Source organism: Eleutherodactylus coqui, chromosome 5 (genome assembly GCF_035609145.1).
Source record: "Eleutherodactylus coqui strain aEleCoq1 chromosome 5, aEleCoq1.hap1, whole genome shotgun sequence".
Classification (NCBI taxonomy): domain Eukaryota; kingdom Metazoa; phylum Chordata; class Amphibia; order Anura; family Eleutherodactylidae; genus Eleutherodactylus; species Eleutherodactylus coqui.
In genome coordinates, this window is record NC_089841.1 from 6,827,609 (window position 1) to 6,848,392 (window position 20,784).

Consider the following 20,784-nt stretch of genomic DNA (forward strand, 5'->3'; position numbering starts at 1 on the left):
TCTGTGACTTGTAGTGTGTCGTCAGTCGGGGGGTCTCTGTGACTTGTAGTGTGTCGTCAGTCGGGGGGTCTCTGTGACTTGTAGTGTGTCGTCAGTCGGGGGTCTCTGTGACTTGTAGTGTGTCGTCAGTCAGGGTGAGGGGGGAGTCTCTGTGACTTGTAGTGTGTCGTTAGTCGAGGGGGGGGGGATGTCTCTGTGACTTGTAGTGTGTCATCAGTCGGGGGTCTCTGTGACTTGTAGTGTGTCGTCAGTCGGGGGGTCTCTGTGACTTGTAATGTGTCGTCAGTCGGGGGTCTCTGTGACTTGTATTGTGTCGTCAGTTGGGGGATCTCTGTGACTTGTAGTGTGTCGTCAGTCGGGGGGGTCTCTGTGACTTGTAGTGTGTCGTCAGTCGGGGGGTCTCTGTGACTTGTAGTGTGTCGTCAGTCGGGGGGTCTCTGTGACTTGTAGTGTGTCGTCAGTCAGGGCAAGGGGGGAGTCTCTGTAACTTGTAGTGTGTCGTCAGTCAGGGAGTCTCTGTGACTTGTAGTGTGTCGTCAGTCGGGGGGTCTCTGTGACTTGCAGTGTGTCGTCAGTCGGGGGGTCTCTGTGACTTGTAGTGTGTCGTCAGTCGGGGGTCTCTGTGACTTGTAGTGTGCCGCCTCCGCTCCCACGCTGCTGCCTCCGCTCAGAAAATCCCCCCCCCCCCCCTCACAAACACTTAGACCCCCAGACACACACAGAAGACACAACTAGGGCACACCAGATACACAGAAGACACACACTTAGCTCACAAACACACACAGAAGATACTTATCAGCTCCTGCGGCTCCTCCGCTCCTCCTGGTGACGTCACCCGCTCTCCCGCCAGCCGCTCACTCTCACCTCCTGTCTCAGCGGTTCTGCTGCTCCGTTCCGGTCCCCTCCGCTGCTGCAGTCGCTGGACTCCTGGTGGCCTCTTGGCGCCGGCTACTTCTCTGCTCCGCTCACCTTACTGCCCCCGCACCTGCTTCGGCTCCTGCGCTGCTGCGCTTTCCCCTTCAGTCCCCCGCTCGTGCCTCTGTCTCGGCGCGCTGCTCCTGGCGTCTGACGTCACTTCCGGGAAGTGCATTGGCTCAGAGATAGAAAGCAGAGGGTGGTAATAAATGGTTCGTACTCCGATTGGGCCACCATCACTAGTGGGGGGGGGGGGGGCACAGGGCTCAGTATCGGGCTCCACTCTGTTCAACATATTTATCAATGACCTGATAGAGGGGCTGCACAGCAAAATATCAATATTTTCAGATGACACAAAATTATACAATATAATTAATACAACGGAGGACAATGTGCGGCTACAAACGGACATGGATAAGCTGGGGGATGGGGGAGAAAAATGGCAAATGAAGTTCAATGTGGATAAATGTAAGACTATGCACATGGGCAGGAGGAACGGATGTCACCAATATACACTAAATGGGGTACAGCGAGGGAAAAGGGAGATGGAAAAGGATCTGGGGGTATTAGTGGATAATAGACTAAACTGGAGTAACCAATGCCAGTCAGCCGCTGCAAAGGCAAATAAAGTCTTGGGGTGCATTAAAAGAGGTATAGGGGCGAGGGACGAGAACATTATCCTCCCACTATATAAGGCACTTGTCAGACCTCACATGGAATACTGCGTACAATTCTGGACACCGGTGCTCAGGAAAGATGTCACAGTGCTTGAGGGGGTTCAAAGAAGGGCAACTAAACTAATACATGGAATGACGGGACTGGAATACCCAGAGAGGCTATCCAAATTGGGACTATTTACTCTAGAAAAAAGAAGGTTAAGAGGCGATCAAATAACCATGTATAAGTACATGAGGGGACAACACAAGGATCTCCCCGTGATCTGTTTACACCCAGGACTGCGACGGTAACAAGAGGACATCCGCTACGTCTAGAAGAAAGCAGGTTTCATCACCAACACAGAAGGGGGTTCTTTACTGTAAGAGCAGTGAGACTGTGGAACTCTCTGCCTGAGGATGTGGTGATGGCAAAATCCATAGAGGAATTTAAGAGGGACTAGATGTCTTACTGGAGAAGAAGGATATTACAGGATATAAATATTAGGTTAATTGTTAATCCGGGTATACAGGCAGGTAGGAACTATTAGGGGTTGATCCAGGGAACAGTCTGATTGCCATTAGGGAGTCGGGAAGTAATTTTTCCCCCAAAAGGGCTAATTGGCTTCTGGCCTTGGGTTTTTTTGCCTTCCTCTGGATCAACTCAGTAGGATAGACAGGCTGGACTAGATGGACATTGTTTTCATTCAGCCTTACATACTATGTTACTATGTTACTATGTCAGTCGGGGGGTCTCTGTGACTTGTAGTGTGTCGTCAGTCGGGGGGTCTCTGTGACTTGTAGTGTGTCGTCAGTCGGGGGGTCTCTGTGACTTGTAGTGTGTCGTCAGTCGGGGGGGTCTCTGTGACTTGTAGTGTGTCGTCAGTCGGGGGGGTCTCTGTGACTTGTAGTGTGTCGTCAGTCGGGGGGGTCTCTGTGACTTGTAGTGTGTCGTCAGTCGGGGGGGTCTCTGTGACTTGTAGTGTGTCGTCAGTCGGGGATCTCTGTGACCTGTAGTGTGTCGTCAGTCGGGGGGGTCTCTGTGACCTGTAGTGTGTCGTCAGTCGGGGATCTCTGTGACTTGTAGTGTGTCGTCAGTCGGGGGGTCTCTGTGACTTGTAGTGTGTCGTCAGTCGGGGGTCTCTGTGACTTGTAATGTGTCGTCAGTCGGGGGGTCTCTGTGACTTGTAGTGTGTCGTCAGTCGGGGATCTCTGTGACCTGTAGTGTGTCGTCAGTCGGGGGGGTCTCTGTGACCTGTAGTGTGTCGTCAGTCGGGGATCTCTGTGACCTGTAATGTGTCGTCAGTCGGGGGTCTCTGACTTGTAGTGTGTCATCAGTCGGGGGTCTCTGTGACTTGTAGTGTGTCGTCAGTCGGGGGGGGTCTCTGTGACCTGTAGTGTGTCATCAGTCGGGGATCTCTGTGACTTGTAGTGTGTCGTCAGTCGGGGGGTCTCTGTGACTTGTAGTGTGTCGTCAGTCGGGGGGTCTCTGTGACTTGTAATGTGTCGTCAGTCGGGGGGTCTCGGTGACTTGTAGTGTGTCGTCAGTCGGGGGGTCTCGGTGACTTGTAGTGTGTCGTCAGTCGGGGGGTCTCGGGGACTTGTAGTGTGTCGTCAGTCGGGGGGTCTCGGTGACTTGTAGTGTGTCGTCAGTCGGGGGGGTCTCTGTGACTTGTAGTGTGTCGTCAGTCGGGGGGTCTCTGTGACTTGCAGTGTGTCGTCAGTCGGGGGGGGTCTCTGTGACTTGTAGTGTGTCGTCAGTCAGGGGGTCTCTGTGACTTGTAGTGTGTCGTCAGTCGGGGGGTCTCTGTGACTTGTAGTGTGTCGTCAGTCGGGGGTCTCGGTGACTTGTAGTGTGTCGTCAGTCGGGGGGTCTCTGTGACTTGTAGTGTGTCGTCAGTCGGGGGTCTCTGTGACTTGTAGTGTGTCGTCAGTCGGGGATCTCTGTGACTTGTAGTGTGTCGTCAGTCGGGGGGGTCACAGTGACTTGTAGTGTGTCGTCAGTCGGGGGTCTCGGTGACTTGTAGTGTGTCGTCAGTCGGGGGGGTCTCTGACTTGTAGTGTGTCGCCAGTCGGGGGGTCTCTGTGACTTGTAGTGTGTCTCAGTCGGGGGGTCTCTGTGACTTGTAGTGTGTCGTCAGTCGGGGGTCTCTGTGACTTGTAGTGTGTCGTCAGTCAGGGTGAGGGGGGAGTCTCTGTGACTTGTAGTGTGTCGTTAGTCGAGGGGGGGGATGTCTCTGTGACTTGTAGTGTGTCATCAGTCGGGGGTCTCTGTGACTTGTACTGTGTCGTCAGTCGGGGGTCTCTGTGACTTGTAATGTGTCGTCAGTTGGGGGATCTCTGTGATTTGTAGTGTGTCGTCAGTCGGGGGGGTCTCTGTGACTTGTAGTGTGTCGTCAGTCGGGGGGTCTCTGTGACTTGTAGTGTGTCGTCAGTCGGGGGGTCTCTGTGACTTGTAGTGTGTCGTCAGTCAGGGAGTCTCTGTGACTTGTAGTGTGTCGTTAGTCGAGGGGGGGGGGATGTCTCTGTGACTTGTAGCGTGGCTTCAGTTGGGGGTGTTTCTGTGACTTGTAATGTGTCGTCAGTCGGGGGTCTCTGTGACTTGTAGTGTGTCAATAGTTGGGGGGGTTTCTGTGACTTGTAATGTGTCGTCAGTCGGGGGGTCTCTGTGACTTGTAGTGTGTCGTCAGTCGGGGGATCTCTGTGACTTGTAGTGTGTCGTCAGTCGGGGGGTCTCTGTGACTTGTAGTGTGTCGTCAGTCGGGGGTCTCTGTGACTTGTAGTGTGTCGTCAGTCGGGGGGTCTCTGTGACTTGTAGTGTGTCGTCAGTCGGGTGTCTCTGTGACTTGTAGTGTCGTCAGTCAGGGGGTCTCTGTGACTTGTAGTGTCGTCAGTCGGGTGTCTCTGTGACTTGTAGTGTGTCGTCAGTCGGCAGGGGTCTCTGTGACTTGTAGTGTGTCGTCAGTCGGGGGTCTCTGTGACCTGTAGTGTGTCGTCAGTCGGGGGGTCTCTGTGACTTGTAGTGTGTCGTCAGTCGGGGGTCTCTGTGACTTGTAGTGTGTCGTCAGTCGGGGGTCTCTGTGACTTGTAGTGTGTTGTCAGTCGGGGGTCTCTGTGACTTGTAGTGTGTCGTCAGTCGGAGGGTCTCTGTGACTTGTAGTGTGTCGTCAGTCGGGGGGTCTCTGTGACTTGTAGTGTGTCGTCAGTCGGGGGGTCTCTGTGACTTGTAGTGTGTCGTCAGTCGGGTGTCTCTGTGACTTGTAGTGTCGTCAGTCGGGTGTCTCTGTGACTTGTAGTGTCGTCAGTCAGGGGGTCTCTGTGACTTGTAGTGTGTCGTCAGTCGGGGGGTCTCTGTGACTTGTAGTGTGTCGTCCGTCGGGGGTCTCTGTGACTTGCAGTGTGTCGTCAGTCAGGGGGGTCTCTGTGACTTGCAGTGTGTCGTCAGTCGGCAGGGGTCTCTGTGACTTGTAGTGTGTCGTCAGTCGGCAGGGGTCTCTGTGACTTGTAGTGTGTCGTCAGTCGGGGGGTTTGTGTGACTTGTGGTGTGTAGTCAGTCGGGGGTCTCGGTGACTTTTATGTGTTTTTGGGCAATAACAAGACAGTGAGGGACAGCTCTTGGAGAAACTTGGTGTCAGATGCTCCTCGTGGCGTCAGGCGGTTGAACACGGCGTCTGTCTCTTCTAGATTATTGTAAATAACAGCCCGCATAGAATGTCATCTCCGTTGGCTGCCATCTTGTCCACATAATTGTTGTTATTGAGCAGCACAGAAGTAACAGGACAGCAGTCACACATCAAGCTGAAAGGGACAAGGATACATGACTGCTCACCCTGGACACCAGACAGACACTGACAGGTGCTGGGTACATATATGAGCAAAGACCCGGGGGATTGGCTAGCAGGAGATCACCATACCCAGCCAGCACAATCATGCCACACCTGTGGGCTTGCGCTGCAAGAAACCATAGTACTACAGGTCCCAGCAGACAACCTAACACTCTGCTGACCGGACCTTAATGGGTCACTAACTTTTCACACACCTTGTGCTTACATGATAATCAGGGAACCCCCTTCTAATTCCCAGTCAGTGTAAGCTGTCCCTCCAAATGTGACTTTATACTCCATCCTCCTCATTTTGTCCCAGGTGCCAGACGCTCAGAGCTAAGGGCTCCGTTAAAAAATGACGGTCCATCAACGACCCACCAAGCATGGACAGTAACAGAAAAAACATGGCTACAGCAATATTAGAGCTCACCCTAGAGATAATCAACCTGCTAACCGGAGAGGTGAGAGCTTCACTTGGGTCACTCATCTCTATTACTACAGCAGGTAAGGACCGGAGAGGAGAGAGATCCTTGTCCCCCATGTGGTGATCAGCGTCTCTCTCCATTCACAGGATTACACCGCAGTGAAGAAGACGTCCGCTGACTCTGTGACTCCCATCATCCATCTCCAGGAGTCAGGAGGATGGAGCCGGACCCCGGGCCCCATCACAGAGCCTCTCCCGCACCTCCTGACCAATAAGGAGAAGATCCTAGAGCTCACCAAGAAGATGACGGAGCTGCTGACCGGAGAGGTGACGCTGCGGGGAATGTGGGGGACATTATACAGTAACAGGAGGGTCGGGGTGATGACTGTATATTGTGTTGTCAGGTTCCTATAAGGTGTCAGGATGTCACCGTCTATTTCTCCATGGAGGAGTGGGAGTATATAGGAGGACACCGGGATCTCTACAAGGACGCCATAATGGAGGACCACCGGCTGCTGACATCACCGGGTAAGAGGAAGCCTTTCTTGACTATACAGGAGAGTGGGTATGAGGGTCACCAAGATTCATCCATCATCACATATATAATGTATTCAATCTTTGTGTATTTCCTACAGATGGATCCAGGAAGAGAAACCCACCCAACGAGATGTCCCAGCCGTCTGTATTCCCAGGACTTTCCAGAGGAAGACCCCAATGTCCCATGGAACCAGCAGGTAGCTGACACTGAAGTCACAACGGAATCTGACTATAAAGTGATGGAACCAAAAGTGCATTTTACACTTTTCTTCTCTGTTTAGGGTGATAATCTGATGGATATTAAGGTTGGGGTTAAAGATGAAGCAGAAGATATAAGGGCTGAGCAACAGTGTAAGGAGAGGAGACTGACACTAAGGCTCACCGGGAGGCTCCCATCATCCCATGCAGATAATCTATCGCTGTGTGTTTCCTACAGATGGGCTCGTGGAAACCAATCCCCCGGAGAGACGTCCCCATCCTTTATGTACCCAGGACTCTCCAGAGGAAGACCCCAACGTCCCGGAGAACCAGCAGGTAGCTGAGTCTACATCTCCTCTATAGATTGATGTAATGCAGCACTCTACTAAACATCTCCACCAGCCATGCAGCATACGCTCGCTTTCTCTAGTTGGCTGTGGTAGGTAGTGGTTACAAATGGGTTCTGGATTCATAAAAGATGGCTGAACCTCCACCTGTCTGGACATCCACTTTGCAATTGAGATTCAATGTGGAACAAATGTAAAGTTCTGCAGTGTAAACCGTAGACGAACTGCCCCATGCCAGTCAGCTGCTGCCAAGGCTACCAGAATATTTGCATGTATTGAAAAAAGCATTTACTCAGTGGCTATATCAAGACAGATGCAATCAAAATAATTCAACCCCATTGCATATTAGGTTTCGGAACGTAAGTTCCTGAATTTACAAACTTTCAGCTGTCTGGTTTTTTTGCAATCAAACAACAATCTAAATGACTCAACACAACTAATATAACGAGTTGTTTTCACAAATTTAACACCAAATGCCACTTTCACTGACTACTGCAGTCTCAGAATTATCCAACCCCATGAATAGAATCCCTCATGAGAGCGACATTTACAAATCAGGTGTTGTCTCAAGCACACCTGATGCCAGCACTGAAGACTTCCGTTAGTTGTATCAGATGTCCTTGAGATAAAACTCCGCACATACCTGGACTGGTGACTGCTTTGTTGATTGTGACATTCAATTGCCTGTTAAACATTTGGCCAGTCAAGAGGGTCCAAAAACTTATGAAAAGAGATCATATTCTTGTACAAACAGGAAAAAAGATATAAAAATGACAAATGTAGATAAAGCAATAAACACTTGGCAGCAAAGAGAGGTGCAAATCAGCTGTAAGCTTCCTTTTATTCTCCCATAAGGCAAAAAGTGACAGCTACTAGAGATGAGCGAGCCTACTCGGTAAGGCAGTTACTGGAGCGAGCATCGCTCTTCTCGAGTAACTGCTTAGTGATCCGAGCAGGCTCGTGTGGGCTGCGGGGGGGAGCGGAGCGGAGCAGGGGGAAGAGCGAGAGAGCTCTCTCTCATTCTTCCTTCTGCTCCCCCCTGCAGCCCACCCGAGCCTGCTCGGATCACTAAGCAGTTACTAGAGAAGAGCAACTTGAGTAACTGCCTTACCGAGTAGGCTCGCTCATCTCTAACAGCTATGTTTCGGCCTCCACGGTCTTTTTCAAGCTTAAAGCTTATAGCTGATTTGCACCTCTCTATGCTGTGGCCCACTGTGGGGCCCCCAGTATCACAGTAACCCCCCCAGTAACAGTGACACCTCATAGCGACCCCCCCAGTAGCACAGTGACTCCCCCACAGCGGCCCCCAAGTTGCACAGTTACCCCCCACAGCGGCCCCCCATTAGCACAGTGACACCCCACAGCAAACCCCGAGTAGTACAGTGACCCCCCGCAGCGGCCCTGCAGTATTACAGTGACCCGCCTCCCCCCACAGCGGCCCCCCAGTACAGTGACACCCCACAGCGACTCCCCAGTAGCACAGTGACACCCCACAGCAAACCCCCAGTAGTACAGTGACCCCCCCCCCCCCCCCCGCAGCGGCCCTGCAGTATTACAGTGACCCACCGCGGCCCCCAAGTAGCACAGTGACACCCCCCCTCTCCCCCACAGCGGCCCCCCAGAACAGTGACACCCCACATCGACCCCCCAGTATCACAGTGACACCCCACAGCAAACCCCCAGTAGCACAGTGATCCCCTCCCCTCTAGCGGCCCCCCAGTATCACAGTGACACCTCACAGCGACCCCCCCCCCAGTACCACAGTGACACCTCACAGCGACCCCCCCCCCCCCCCCAGTAGCACAGTGACACCCCACAGCAACCCCCCAGTATCACAGTGACCCACCGCAGCGGCCCCCCCAGTATCACAATGACTCTCCTGCAGCGGCCCCCCAGTATCAGTAACCCCCTGCAGCGGCCCCCCAGTATCACAGTGACCCCCGCAACGTCCATCTAGTAGCACAGTTACCCCCGACAGCGCCCCCACAGTATCACATTGACACCCCACAGCGGACCCTCAGGAGCAAGTGACACCCCACAGCGACCCCATAGTAGCACAGTGACTCCCCACAGCGGCCCCCCCATTTCCCCCTGAGACCCACATACTTACCCCCTCCTCCTTGTGGAAGCACTGCTCCTCCTCTGCTTAACCGCCTCCAGCAGCGCTGGTGGCAGATGCACACTGCTATCCCCCTGCTCTCGCGGAACCAAGTAGGAGGTCACAGTGCGGCTGGGATGCATATTAGCTTTTTCTTCCACACTACTCCCCTAATCAGCAATTCCAGCAACCTGATTGGTTGTTTGTGTTGACTGATTCACAATTCCAGCAACCTGATTGGTGAATCAGTCAAACCAAACAACCAATCAGGTTGCTGGAATTGATTAGGGCAAAAGTGGGAAAGAAAAAGTTAATATGCGGCCGGGATCAGCGCACATAGCAGCGCTGCTTCGTGAATGCCGACAGGGGAGCTGCGGCCCCTGCCGGTATTCACTAACGTGGTGAGCGGCCAACGGCGACGCGTGCCAGCAGGGAAGGCTCTGCATGCCGCAGGTTCGCCACCACTGGTCTATGCCGTCAAGGGCTTCTTGACCTTCAACTGGATGTGGATAAACTTGTCTTCCTTTGTCTTTCTCCTCGTGTTCTGTGGGATCCTTGCAGAAAAGTTATGGTGGAAGACCGAATGGACTGGAAGAACCCACAATGGTGGCGGTGAACGGTAAGAGCCGACTGTGAACCTGCTGGTTATTCTGTCCTTCTGAAATGTAAAATATTCCACCTGCCACCCAATGGAGGCGACGGATATCATGTGGTCACCTGCTGATCTCGTGCTCCTCCAGTCAGGTGGATCAGTGGGTATTAACAGGTTGTACTGGAAGGCTCAGAATATTACGTGATGGTTTTCTCTTCTAAGCCATTTTAGGCTGGACACACAGGACTGCAAATAGCGTAATAACATAATGTCAGACGTGATTGTGATTCTGAAGCAAGCATCAATCATTGTAATAGTGAAGAGGGAGTCGCTGACCGGGGTGCAATAACCCCGATATATTATACATAGTTATTAGAGCGTCCCCTTGTTACTGTGCTGGGTATAATAGATGATGGGAGAGATCTCTGTACTGACCCCTGATATATTATACATAGTTATTAGAGTGCCCCCCTCTTACAGTCCTGGGTATAATAGATGATGGGAGAGATCTCTGTACTGACCCCTCATATATCTGTACATAGTTATTAGAGCGCCCCCTTGTTACAGTCCTGGGTATAATAGATGATGGGAGAGATCTCTGTACTGACCCCTGATATATCTATAGATAGTTATTAGAGCGCCCTCTTGTTACTATGTCCTGGGCTCCCAAACCCAGAGGACTTGAGTCAGGCCAATTCGGCAAATAGAGACAGTCTCCAGGGCTTCCATTTCTTCTCATGGAGTTCTTGTACTTAGCTGGTTAATCCAGAGCAGCCTGGATCTGGCTATTGAAGTGGTTGCCCCGTTTGTGTTAATGATTGCTGAAGAGGATTTCCAAGCTTTCTTTCAAGGCTTTGTTATCCATGGAGCACCTTAATTGAGATGAGTCTTCAAGTGGAATGTTTGTCTTTTTTGTGACTTTAGCCACTGGAATATCGATCTTTGGAACCTTATCCTACACTTTAGTGTCTTTTGGGTCAAGGAGGAGACCATTATTAAGAGGATGGGCATGATGGAAACCTTTATATATGTTACAGACTGGGCTCACATGACCGTGTTTGTAAAGCCCTGCATGAGTCACAGGACAGTTCACACCAAGTGTAGCCAACACCTCCAGACCTACGCAGAACACAAGCCCGTAAAGGGAAGGCACACAGAACAGGACCTCACACCTACTGTAGAGGGGGCAGCATGCATGACACCGAACACTGAGCGGGAAAGGGATGATGGGTAAATGAACGGCCCCTCTAGTAAGAGGGGTATTTATGTGGACAGACTGGTGGTGATTGGCTGGAGAGCTCCACACCATCAGCCAGCCAAACCAACCATACCTACAGCATTGGAAACCCCCAGAACTTCAGGTCCCAGGAGCACAACATGAAAGAAACGTCCCTCATTACAGAGTGGCCGCTGAGCAGGCTACAGAACGCTTATTTACATGACGGCGGATTCTGATTGGTCTCAGCTGTTACTGCAGGAACATGGCTGTCACTCACAGCCCCTCCCCCACTGGGTGCAGCATTGTGCCCGTACCCTCATGATGAAGAACATATATGGCCCTGTGCAGGAACTACATATCACCGATGAACCTACATGTACGCTGTCTTGTTGGAAAGGGTTAAACAGCATTCTAGAACAGTATGAAGAAATAATAACCACCATGTCGAAGCAAGTAATGAGTACAAACCCCGAGCAGAAACCGCTGAGAACAGTACAAACCCCGAGCAGAAACCGCTGAGAACAGTACAAACCCCGACCAGAAACCGCTGAGAACAGTACAAACCCCGAGCAGGAACCGCTGAGAACAGTACAAACCCCGAGCAGAAACCGCTGAGAACAGTACAAACCCCGACCAGAAACCGCTGAGAACAGTACAAACCCCTACCGGAAACCGCTGAGAACAGTACAAACCCCGAGCAGAAACCGCTGAGAACAGTACAAACCCCGAGCAGAAACCGCTGAGAACAGTACAAACCCCGAGCAGAAACCGCTGAGAACAGTACAAACCCCGAGCAGAAACCGCTGAGAACAGTACAAACCCCGAGCAGAAACCGCTGAGAACAGTACAAACCCCGACCAGAAACCCCTGAGAACAGTACAAACCCCGACCGGAAACCGCTGAGAACAGTACAAACCCCGAGCAGGAACCGCTGAGAACAGTACAAACCCAGAGGAGAAACCGCTGAGAACAGTACAAACCCAGAGGAGAAACCGCTGAGAACAGTACAAACCCAGAGCAGAAACCGCTGAGAACAGTACAAACCCAGAGCAGAAACCGCTGAGAACAGTACAAACCCAGAGCAGAAACCGCTGAGAACAGTACAAACCCAGAGCAGAAACCGCTGAGAACAGTACAAACCCAGAGCAGAAACCGCTGAGAACAGTACAAACCCCGACCGGAAACCGCTGAGAACAGTACAAACCCCGACCGGAAACCGCTGAGAACAGTACAAACCCAGAGCGGAAACCGCTGAGAACAGTACAAACCCAGAGCAGAAACCGCTGAGAACAGGCATCCTTGTTTTACTGCTATTTTAACCTTTAAAAGACCAACAAGATTTTTAATTTTCCTTGTTATGATTTTCATCCCCCCATAACTTTAGTTTTCAGCCGTATGAGGGCTTGTTTTTGTCAGTGGGATAAGCTGTATTTTTGAAAAGTACTACTTAATGCAGCAGATAATGTATTGAAAAACTTTGAAAAGTTTTTAAGTGGAGTGAAGACAAAAGTCAGAAACTTGTGCCCTGGGTTTTTGGATCTTGTTTTTCTGGTTCTCAGACTGCAGCAAAGATGATCCGTTAACCTTATTCTGCATGTCAAGACTAGTGGGCTGATGGGAAACTTTATGTAGTGTTGTTTTTCTTTCGAATCAATGCTTATCAGGAGGCGCCTATTTCACATTTAATCACTATACATATGCAGACATTCTGGTGATGTTACCTGCACTCAGGGGCCTCTTCATCAGCTCCAACTTCGTAGTATCTGATAGGACCTTCTTAATAGCCTGAATTCTTGGTGGAAAGCTTTATTCTTGATTCTGATTGATGAGCAGACTCTGCCTATTCCACTAGACCCTGAAGGTCCTCTATAATAAGGCTGGAATCACACATGCAGCTCCTGATGCAGAGACAAAAGCAGAAATGGCTTAAGAAAGAATGGGATGTGTAAAGAAAGGACTACAGCTGTCTTCACACAGAGCGGACATGCTGCTGACACTCCATTGGTTTTACAGTACAAGCCAAGTGGGGGGGATTTTCAATTAAATCTCATATGGTGTAGAACGTTTCCGCAATGAATGTGTTGTCTAGGTCTACACTGTGCAATTATGCTGTGGAATTAAACCATTGAAACTCAAGGGTTAAATTTTGCAGCAGATCTGCAGTTAAAAAGGCAGCCGAATCTGCACCATTTAGGTTGGACTTCGGGCAGGTTTGCCACTGCAGAAAGCCGGCAGCGAATGCGCCATGTGTGAATGTGCCTTTATACTGGCCCTTCCTGCTGGATCCAGTTCTCGCTTTGATGAAAAAACCTGCACCCAAGCTTCATCATAAACTGTAGGTGTGTTTGCTGTCTGGTATGAATGTTTTATACCTACTTTGTTGTTTAAAAAAATATCACAGAATCCATTTTTAATCCTAACAGAAAATCGCTCAGATGGAAACTTCATGCTATCTGTAAATGATGAAGTAGAAGATGAAGATATCCCACCGCTGTCCTCAGGAGAAAACCTCATGACTCTTGATGTTCATCCAGGACTGCACAGTACAGATCTGTCCTGTAATCCTCCTAACCAGGAGGAACCTTCTCTTGGCCGATCACAGATTGTTACCCCAAGTACAGGTCTGGAAGGGGGTGAAAGGTTTCAGTGCAGCGAATGTGGAAAACAATTTACAAGAAGTTCAAGTCTTTTTATGCACAAAAAAATTCACACAGGAGAGAAACCGTACTCCTGCTCAGAATGTGGGAAATGTTTTACCCACAAATTGGATCTTGCTATACATAAGAGGAGTCACACAGGAGAGAAACCGTATTCATGTTCAGAATGCGGAAAATGTTTTACAAATAGATCAAATCTTGTTACACATGAGAGAATTCACACAGGAGAAAAACCATATTCATGTGCAGAATGTGGCAAATGTTTTATAAATAAATCAAATCTTGTTACACACAAGAGAATCCACACTGGAGAGAAGCCGTATTCATGTTCAGAGTGTGGGAAATGTTTTGCAAATACATCTAATCTTGTTACACATGAGAGAAGTCACACAGGAAAGAGACCGTATTCATGTTCAGAGTGTGGGAAATGTTTTTCTCAGAAACCACATCTTGTTTGACATGAGAGAAGTCACACAGGAGAGAAACCATATTTATGTTCAGAATGTGGGAAGTGTTTTACCCAGAAATCAGATCTTGTTACACATGAGAGAAGTCACACAGGAGAGAAGCCATATTCATGTTCAGAATGTGGGCAATACTTTGCAAAAGTATTAAGTCTTGTTAGACATGAGAGAAGTCATGCAGGAAAAAAGCAGTATTCATGTGAAGAATGCAAAAAATGTTTTACAAAGAAATCAAGGCTTGTTACACATGAGAGAAGTCACACGGGAGAGAAGCCGTATTCATGTTCAGAATGTGGGAAATGTTTTATTCAGAAATCAAATCTCGTTAAACATGAAAGAAATCACACAGGGAAGAAGCCGTATTCATGTTTAATATGTGGGAAATGTTTTTCTGTGAAATCAAGTCTTATTGTACATGAGAGAACTCACACAGGAGAGAAGCCGTATTCATGTTCCCTGTGTGTGAAATGCTTTAGAGATAAATCAAGTCTTGTTACACATGAGAGAATTCACACAGGAGAGAAGCCGTATTCATGTTCAGAATGTGAGAAACGTTTTATTAGTAAAGCCCATCTTAAAGGGGTTGTCCCGCGGCAGCAAGTGGGTCTATACACTTCTGTATGGCCATAATAATGCACTTTGTAATATACATTGTGCATTAATTATGAGCCATACAGAAGTTATAAAAAGTTTTATACTTACCTGCTCCGTTGCTAGCGTCCTCGTTCCCATGGAGCCGACTAATTTTCGCCCTCCGATGGCCAAATTAGCCGCGCTTGCGCAGTCCGGGTCTTCTGTAATCTTCTATGGAGCCGCTCGTGCCAGAGAGCGGCTCCGTGTAGCTCCGCCCCGTCACGTGCCGATTCCAGCCAATCAGGAGGCTGGAATCGGCAGTGGACCGCACAGAAGAGCTGCGGTCCACGAAGACAGAGGATCCCGGCGGCCATCTTCAGCGGTAAGTATTGAAGTCACCGGAGCGCGGGGATTAAGGTAAGCGCTCCGGTAAACTTCCTTTACTTCCCTGCATCGGGGTTGTCTCGCGCCGAACGGGGGGGGGGGGGGTTGAAAAAAAAAAAACCCGTTTCGGCGCGGGACAACCCCTTTAAGTATCATCATCAGAGAAGTCACATAGAAGGGAAGTAATTCTGAACCTCTGTACATGGAAAATGTTTTCTAAGGGAAGTCTTCAGATTTTTGTTTTGAATGCTGGAAACGTTACAAGATTGCAATAGGATTGTTAACACATCCGGTTATTCACAAACATTACATCCAATTACAGGGTTTAATTTTTTAACAGAAGCCAAACTCTGTTTACCTGAGAGGTCATCTGTGATTGGTATCCATGTAAGAAAGGCATAGTAGATATGAGGATACGAAAAGCCTTGTTTGTTAAAATAGCAAGGACGCCGAATTGTCCCCTTGTACGCCTCTTCTTACTGTCCTCATGAAGTCACCCACACTGTGGGAGAATCCAGAGGGACAAAGGTGGAAAAATAAGGACGCCCCATGTAAACTCTTAGTCTTTAAAGGATTTGGACCATCTTCATTTTGCCTTCAGGAAAGTTGTGTTTCCTATACACAAACCTCCTTTCACTAAACCATCGCGAGGATTAGATTGTGTAGTAATATATTTATGTAATTATGTACAGTCATGAAAAAAAACTAAGTACACCCTCCTTGATTTCTGTGGTTTTATCGAAACGTATAAAGAAAATCTGGTCCTTAGGTCTTAGAATTAGGTCATTTCAAGCTACGCTATCTGTCTGCTCGGGTTACAACACGAGGGCTCTGAACCTGAACCAGACTGTTACTTCAAGTTCTTACTGCTAAACCTGTGTAATTGTTTTATCAGTCTCTCACCCTTCTGGAGGAATTCTGTACCAGGATAATAAATGATCTTCTATCCGCAGGATCTCCTCAGGGGATCTTGATGATTTTTTGTTAAGGATTAGGAAGACACTCAACAACATATTATTGATGAGGAGGAGTTGTGTAAGGACACTCAGGCTTTGCAGTGTGTTGTAAAGGTGGAAGGTGTGATTGTTCTCAGTAAGAGAAACCAAGTAATCTTTTAGATATGATACCTCTTACTGGCCAACAAAAATACATGATGTTACAGCAAGCTTTCAACCCTGGTTATACAGGGCAGGCCACAGCTTTGCCACCATAGGTTGTATTCCTGTATGGTGTATCACACTTATCTATGGCTGGCATCCTTGATATATCAGTTAAGTGGCTGCAGGTGTGTCTGCACTGAACATTTAGTTCCCCTTACATTGCTCTCTGCATACGACCGGGCTCTATGGTGATTGGGCCTGCCCTGCAGTATCAGGTGATGCATGTTTGGCTTCTTTTTCTGTGAGTGATGTCTTTGTACATTTGTTTCTCTCACCTCTGTGATTTTATGTAGCTATTAGTGAGATAGTGTAGGTTCTGACGTACGTACGGTGATCTTGTCGTGGCCTTTCATCTTACGTGTTTTGGCCAAAATGCAAATTAACACCAGCATTTTTCATTGTTTTTTTTGCATGCAGTGTTATAGATGCTGAGTGAGGCCAGGATGCCCATCCAGTGTGGCACACTGTGCTTATACAGGGCAATCCAAAGTGCAGCACCAGCATCAATGAGTGGAGAATCACAGTGATTCTCCGCTCACGGAATTGGCACAATTCTCTTCTCTGCTGTGAGCCTATCTATCAAATAGGCTCACCTCGGAGACCAGTCAGGGTTCCCCCCCTCCTCCCCCGCAGCGGAATATTGCTAGTGATATTTTGTGGTGGTTTCACTACCCTATTTTTTTTTCCTTCAGCCACAAAATTATTTTTGCTGCATTTTTCATTTCCGTGACATATAGGTTGATTTTTATTTATTTATTTTTTTAAATATCTTTTTCACAGATATTTTTTCTGTTTTTAAGATTTATTGAAGGTAAAAAGCTAAAAGAAATTATTTTCTTAACATTTATAGTTATTTTTTAATTAGTAAATTTACGTTAAAATAAGGTATCGGGTCCCCCATTTTGTTTTTGACATTTTGATATATAATATATATGGTTTGGGTTTACGGGGCGCGTACAGCGACTGTTTTGGTTGGTATTGGATTTGTGTTATTTTCTTTTTATGTAAATATTTTTATTTTATTCTGTAATTTTTTTTTACTTAGTAAAAAAAAAAAAAAAATTACCTCCGGGGGACATTTACATGTTTTTTTTATTTGACACTTTCCCACTGTAGCGGGGGCATCCCTACGAGCTCAAGTTACAGTGAAAAACATCCCCTGTAGGGGCAATAGTCACTGGCAGAGCTGATCTGGGTCTACTAGGAGCCTGCAGCTCTGCTGTCACATGGGATCCCAGCGGTCACGTGACTGCCAGCTCGCATAGTGGAAGAAACCCTTTCACTTCTTAGTACTCATTGAGCGCTGTGTACTAGGGAAAGGAGAGGGCAGAAAGACTTAAAAACCACTTCTCCCTTCTCTTTGAGGGTTGTCATCTGTGACTAACAGCCAACAACCTAACCTGCTTCTGATTGATTGCAGAAGCAGGGGCTTTAATTCCTGCTATATTTTTACTATTGGCTGGAATTAAAGCCCAGGACCAAGTGCTGTAAGTTTACGGTGCTTGGTCCTTAATGGGTTAAAATGCTAAATAACCATCCAGCCACTGAGAGCTTAAATAAGTAAATCAGACGGCCGAAACAAAATCAGATGATGGATCTTTTATGCTAGAGAGAGTATGTGACCAGATAAAGCAGAGTGCTGTATAATAAAAGGGGTTAAATAGGCATCCAATCGCTGTGAGAGGGAGGAGCCGTGTCTAAACCAGAAAGTAATAGATGCTGGTGGTTTTACCTCATGATGGTTTCATTATAGTAGACCGTGTCCGGCTACTAGAGGGGGATTTAAAGTCATCATTTGGCACTAATACGCCATGAATCCTCGTGTTCTCGCACCGAAGGAGAGGTGGAGGCGCGTCATCCGAGAGGCGGAAGTGACTTTTTTTGCGTTCCGCTTTTAATGGTTGTGCGCTCCACGGGCCGGAAGTGGTCCGAATACGGGTGAAAAGGAGATACAGTGAAGAAATTAAGAAAAAGCCAGAGTAGGAATTTATTAAGAAGCAGGACATAATTATATGGCAAACATATCCCAGCTGTATACGGCTTACAGGAAATAAAAAAATTAAAAAAAATCGCAAAAGGATAGCGAGCGAACATAATAAGAAAGATTAACATGTGGTACCAGAGCAGGGGTGAAAACCACTCAGACTGCAATGGTTTCGCACAAAATGACCAAAGGTGGTAAAACTCAATAAAAATAATACCCAAATACAATAAATGTCGCCTCTACGGATTTTGGGGGAAAGAGCTATAAAGACGATTTCAAAGTGATGGATGTTGTGGCAACATTTACAATTTCGGATTCCACACTTGTTTTAAAAAAAAGTTCCATCTCCCCTGACTGGGTGTAAAGGAGTTACCTAGAGTCCGGGATTTGTCCCCAGGCTCATTCTTTATCCGCGGACCTCTCACCAGCTTCTGCGCATGTGCCCGTCGGCAAAATAATGGAGACGGGCGCAGGAGCTGCGGAGGGTTTGGAAAAGCAAAATCGCCCTGCTCCTGGCTACTAAGGATAGTCAGGAGCCTAGAGCCGTGAGCGGAGGCCTCGTTGAGTGAGTGGTCCCAGTCACATGATCCCCATTAGCAAATGCTATAAAATGGAAGCGATCTACTTTAGGCCAGTCTAAATGACTGCATAGGAGTTGTGGATTCTGCATGCGTTTGATTCGCGGATCAATGAAATGCCTTGGATTACACAATTCCGCTCACATTAGAGGGTCAGAATTATGTAATCCACTCACAAATATGCATAGAGCCCATTGTATTCCATGGTCGCGGATATACCAACTACATTGTGTGCGGGCTGCCGGTACCCGTGTCCTCGCTAGGCGATGGCGAGGGCAATATAAACAAAGGAAAGTGTACCGTGCATGACCGCCTGTGTGAGTAGGCAGTGATGCGCAGTACATTACGCAGCCGTGCGCAGGGTCACAGCCGGGCTCACAGCTGGGATCTGCTGCGCTCCTCTGCAAGCGGATTCCACATCCACCTATGTGACCCCAACCTTATTCAGACCGCTACCTGTAATCCGTATTTTACAAGAAGCCCCGGGAACGCTCGCCTTCCTGCAGTTCCAGGAGCAGCTTGTTGAGTGTCTTCTGTGTGAGACTGCCACAACTCAACGAGCTTAAGGAGACTCACAGAGCGCCACTTTATACACCCCATCCCTGCCGCTGGGGTCAGGAAATACCCCCATAAAAAGCTTGGGAAAAGGAGGGATACCCGGTTTTATTGCCCCATGTGCCCATCCCAACCAGCCTCCGTAATTACCTTAGAGGGGGGAGAAAGGATGGGGTTTTTTTTAGAGAGTCAATATTCTTTCTGCACAAGTGAGTAATGGGGTCTGGAATGTATTCAGTTGTGCCCTGAAATCCAATGGGTGTTCCCTCCATTATAGGCCGAGCCCTGTAAGCAGATTGGGGCTACAGTGGGGGTATTGGTGAACACAGAACTAGTACCATAACATTTGGGGTGCGTCTCCCCAGTTTTTCTTGCTTGAAACAAAGTAAACTGTCATAAAAGGTACATTGATGAAAAAACTAAATTTCATTTATTTTTCACGTTTTATAATACTTTATGCAAAAAACTGTGGGGTAAGAATACGCAGTCCACCCCTAGATGAATCCGTTAGGGGGTCTAGTTTTCAAAATGGGGTCATTAGTGGGGGCTCTCTATTGTTTTAGCCGCTCAGGGGCTCTACAAGTGGGTGATGGGGCAAAAAACCCCTCCAAGAGAGCCACCATCCAGACACAAGGTGAGGGCCACCATGGGGATGCCTCTGAACACGGGACAAACAGGGGGTCTAGTTTGGGTGCAAACCCTCATTTTCTTGTGAATTCTAGAAAATAACAACAACTGTCTTTGAAATGACATATTTGTAAAAACTTTTAGCACTTTTCACAGGGACTAACTGCTGCCTCATTACGTGGACGGTATCTGATGGACTTCACTGAGTTGAGCCTTCTGTCCTCATTCATTATATTCCTTGGTTTTCCAGTTTGGTCACGCGTGTTCTCTGCATGTTATGGCGTCCGTTGAGTGATCCGTCCGCTGTGTTGCAGTCATTCGTTTGCTGGATGCATGTTGTATCGTATTCATTCATTCCACCAATTTGTCATTAATCTGCTGACCAGTTTATTGCGCGAGGCACCTGCCATCATCTTACTGTACGGGGGGGAGGGTGGGGGCTATAAACCATTGTAGTGTCTTATTACACCCCCCTGTGTTTCTACCCTCTACAAGCCTTTCAGATGCAGCGATGTTTGACTATTCTGATAAGACTGCAGTCGGCTGCACTTCATAAGAATCAAAGCTGCCTGCGCTGTTTGTCCTCCATACCACCCACCCCCATAACTGCACCAAGGTATGTAACCTAGGGAACGTGCGTTCCAACACGGGGTACACCGTCTATAGTCCTGTGACGGTCACGTGCCCGCACGATGACGCCAGCACTAGTTGTGCCCACAGCATACTGTCTGATATTTGCAAAAATATGGCATTTTAATTTTTTCTCTTCTAAGTTACATTACCTCCTGAAAAGAAACTGGGGGGGGGGGGTCGAAACACCCCCCCCCCCCCCCCCCTCGTAGGATAAAGCACGGGGTGTAGTTTATAAAATGGGGTCACTATCATTGTGACACCTATAAGGCTCTGCAAGAAGGAAAACAAAATGTTCCTCAAAATGTTGATAACGGTAAATTTGTCCGTCTCCTAAATGGTTAATAAAGATTATACGTTTTTCC

General features: G+C 48.3%; 1 pseudogene; it reads left to right on the plus strand.

Annotated features, from left to right (window-relative positions):
• Positions 1-5,714: 5,714 nt before the first annotated feature.
• On the plus strand, positions 5,715-14,558 carry LOC136627243 (zinc finger protein ZFP2-like; annotated as a pseudogene).
• Positions 14,559-20,784: the final 6,226 nt, after the last annotated feature.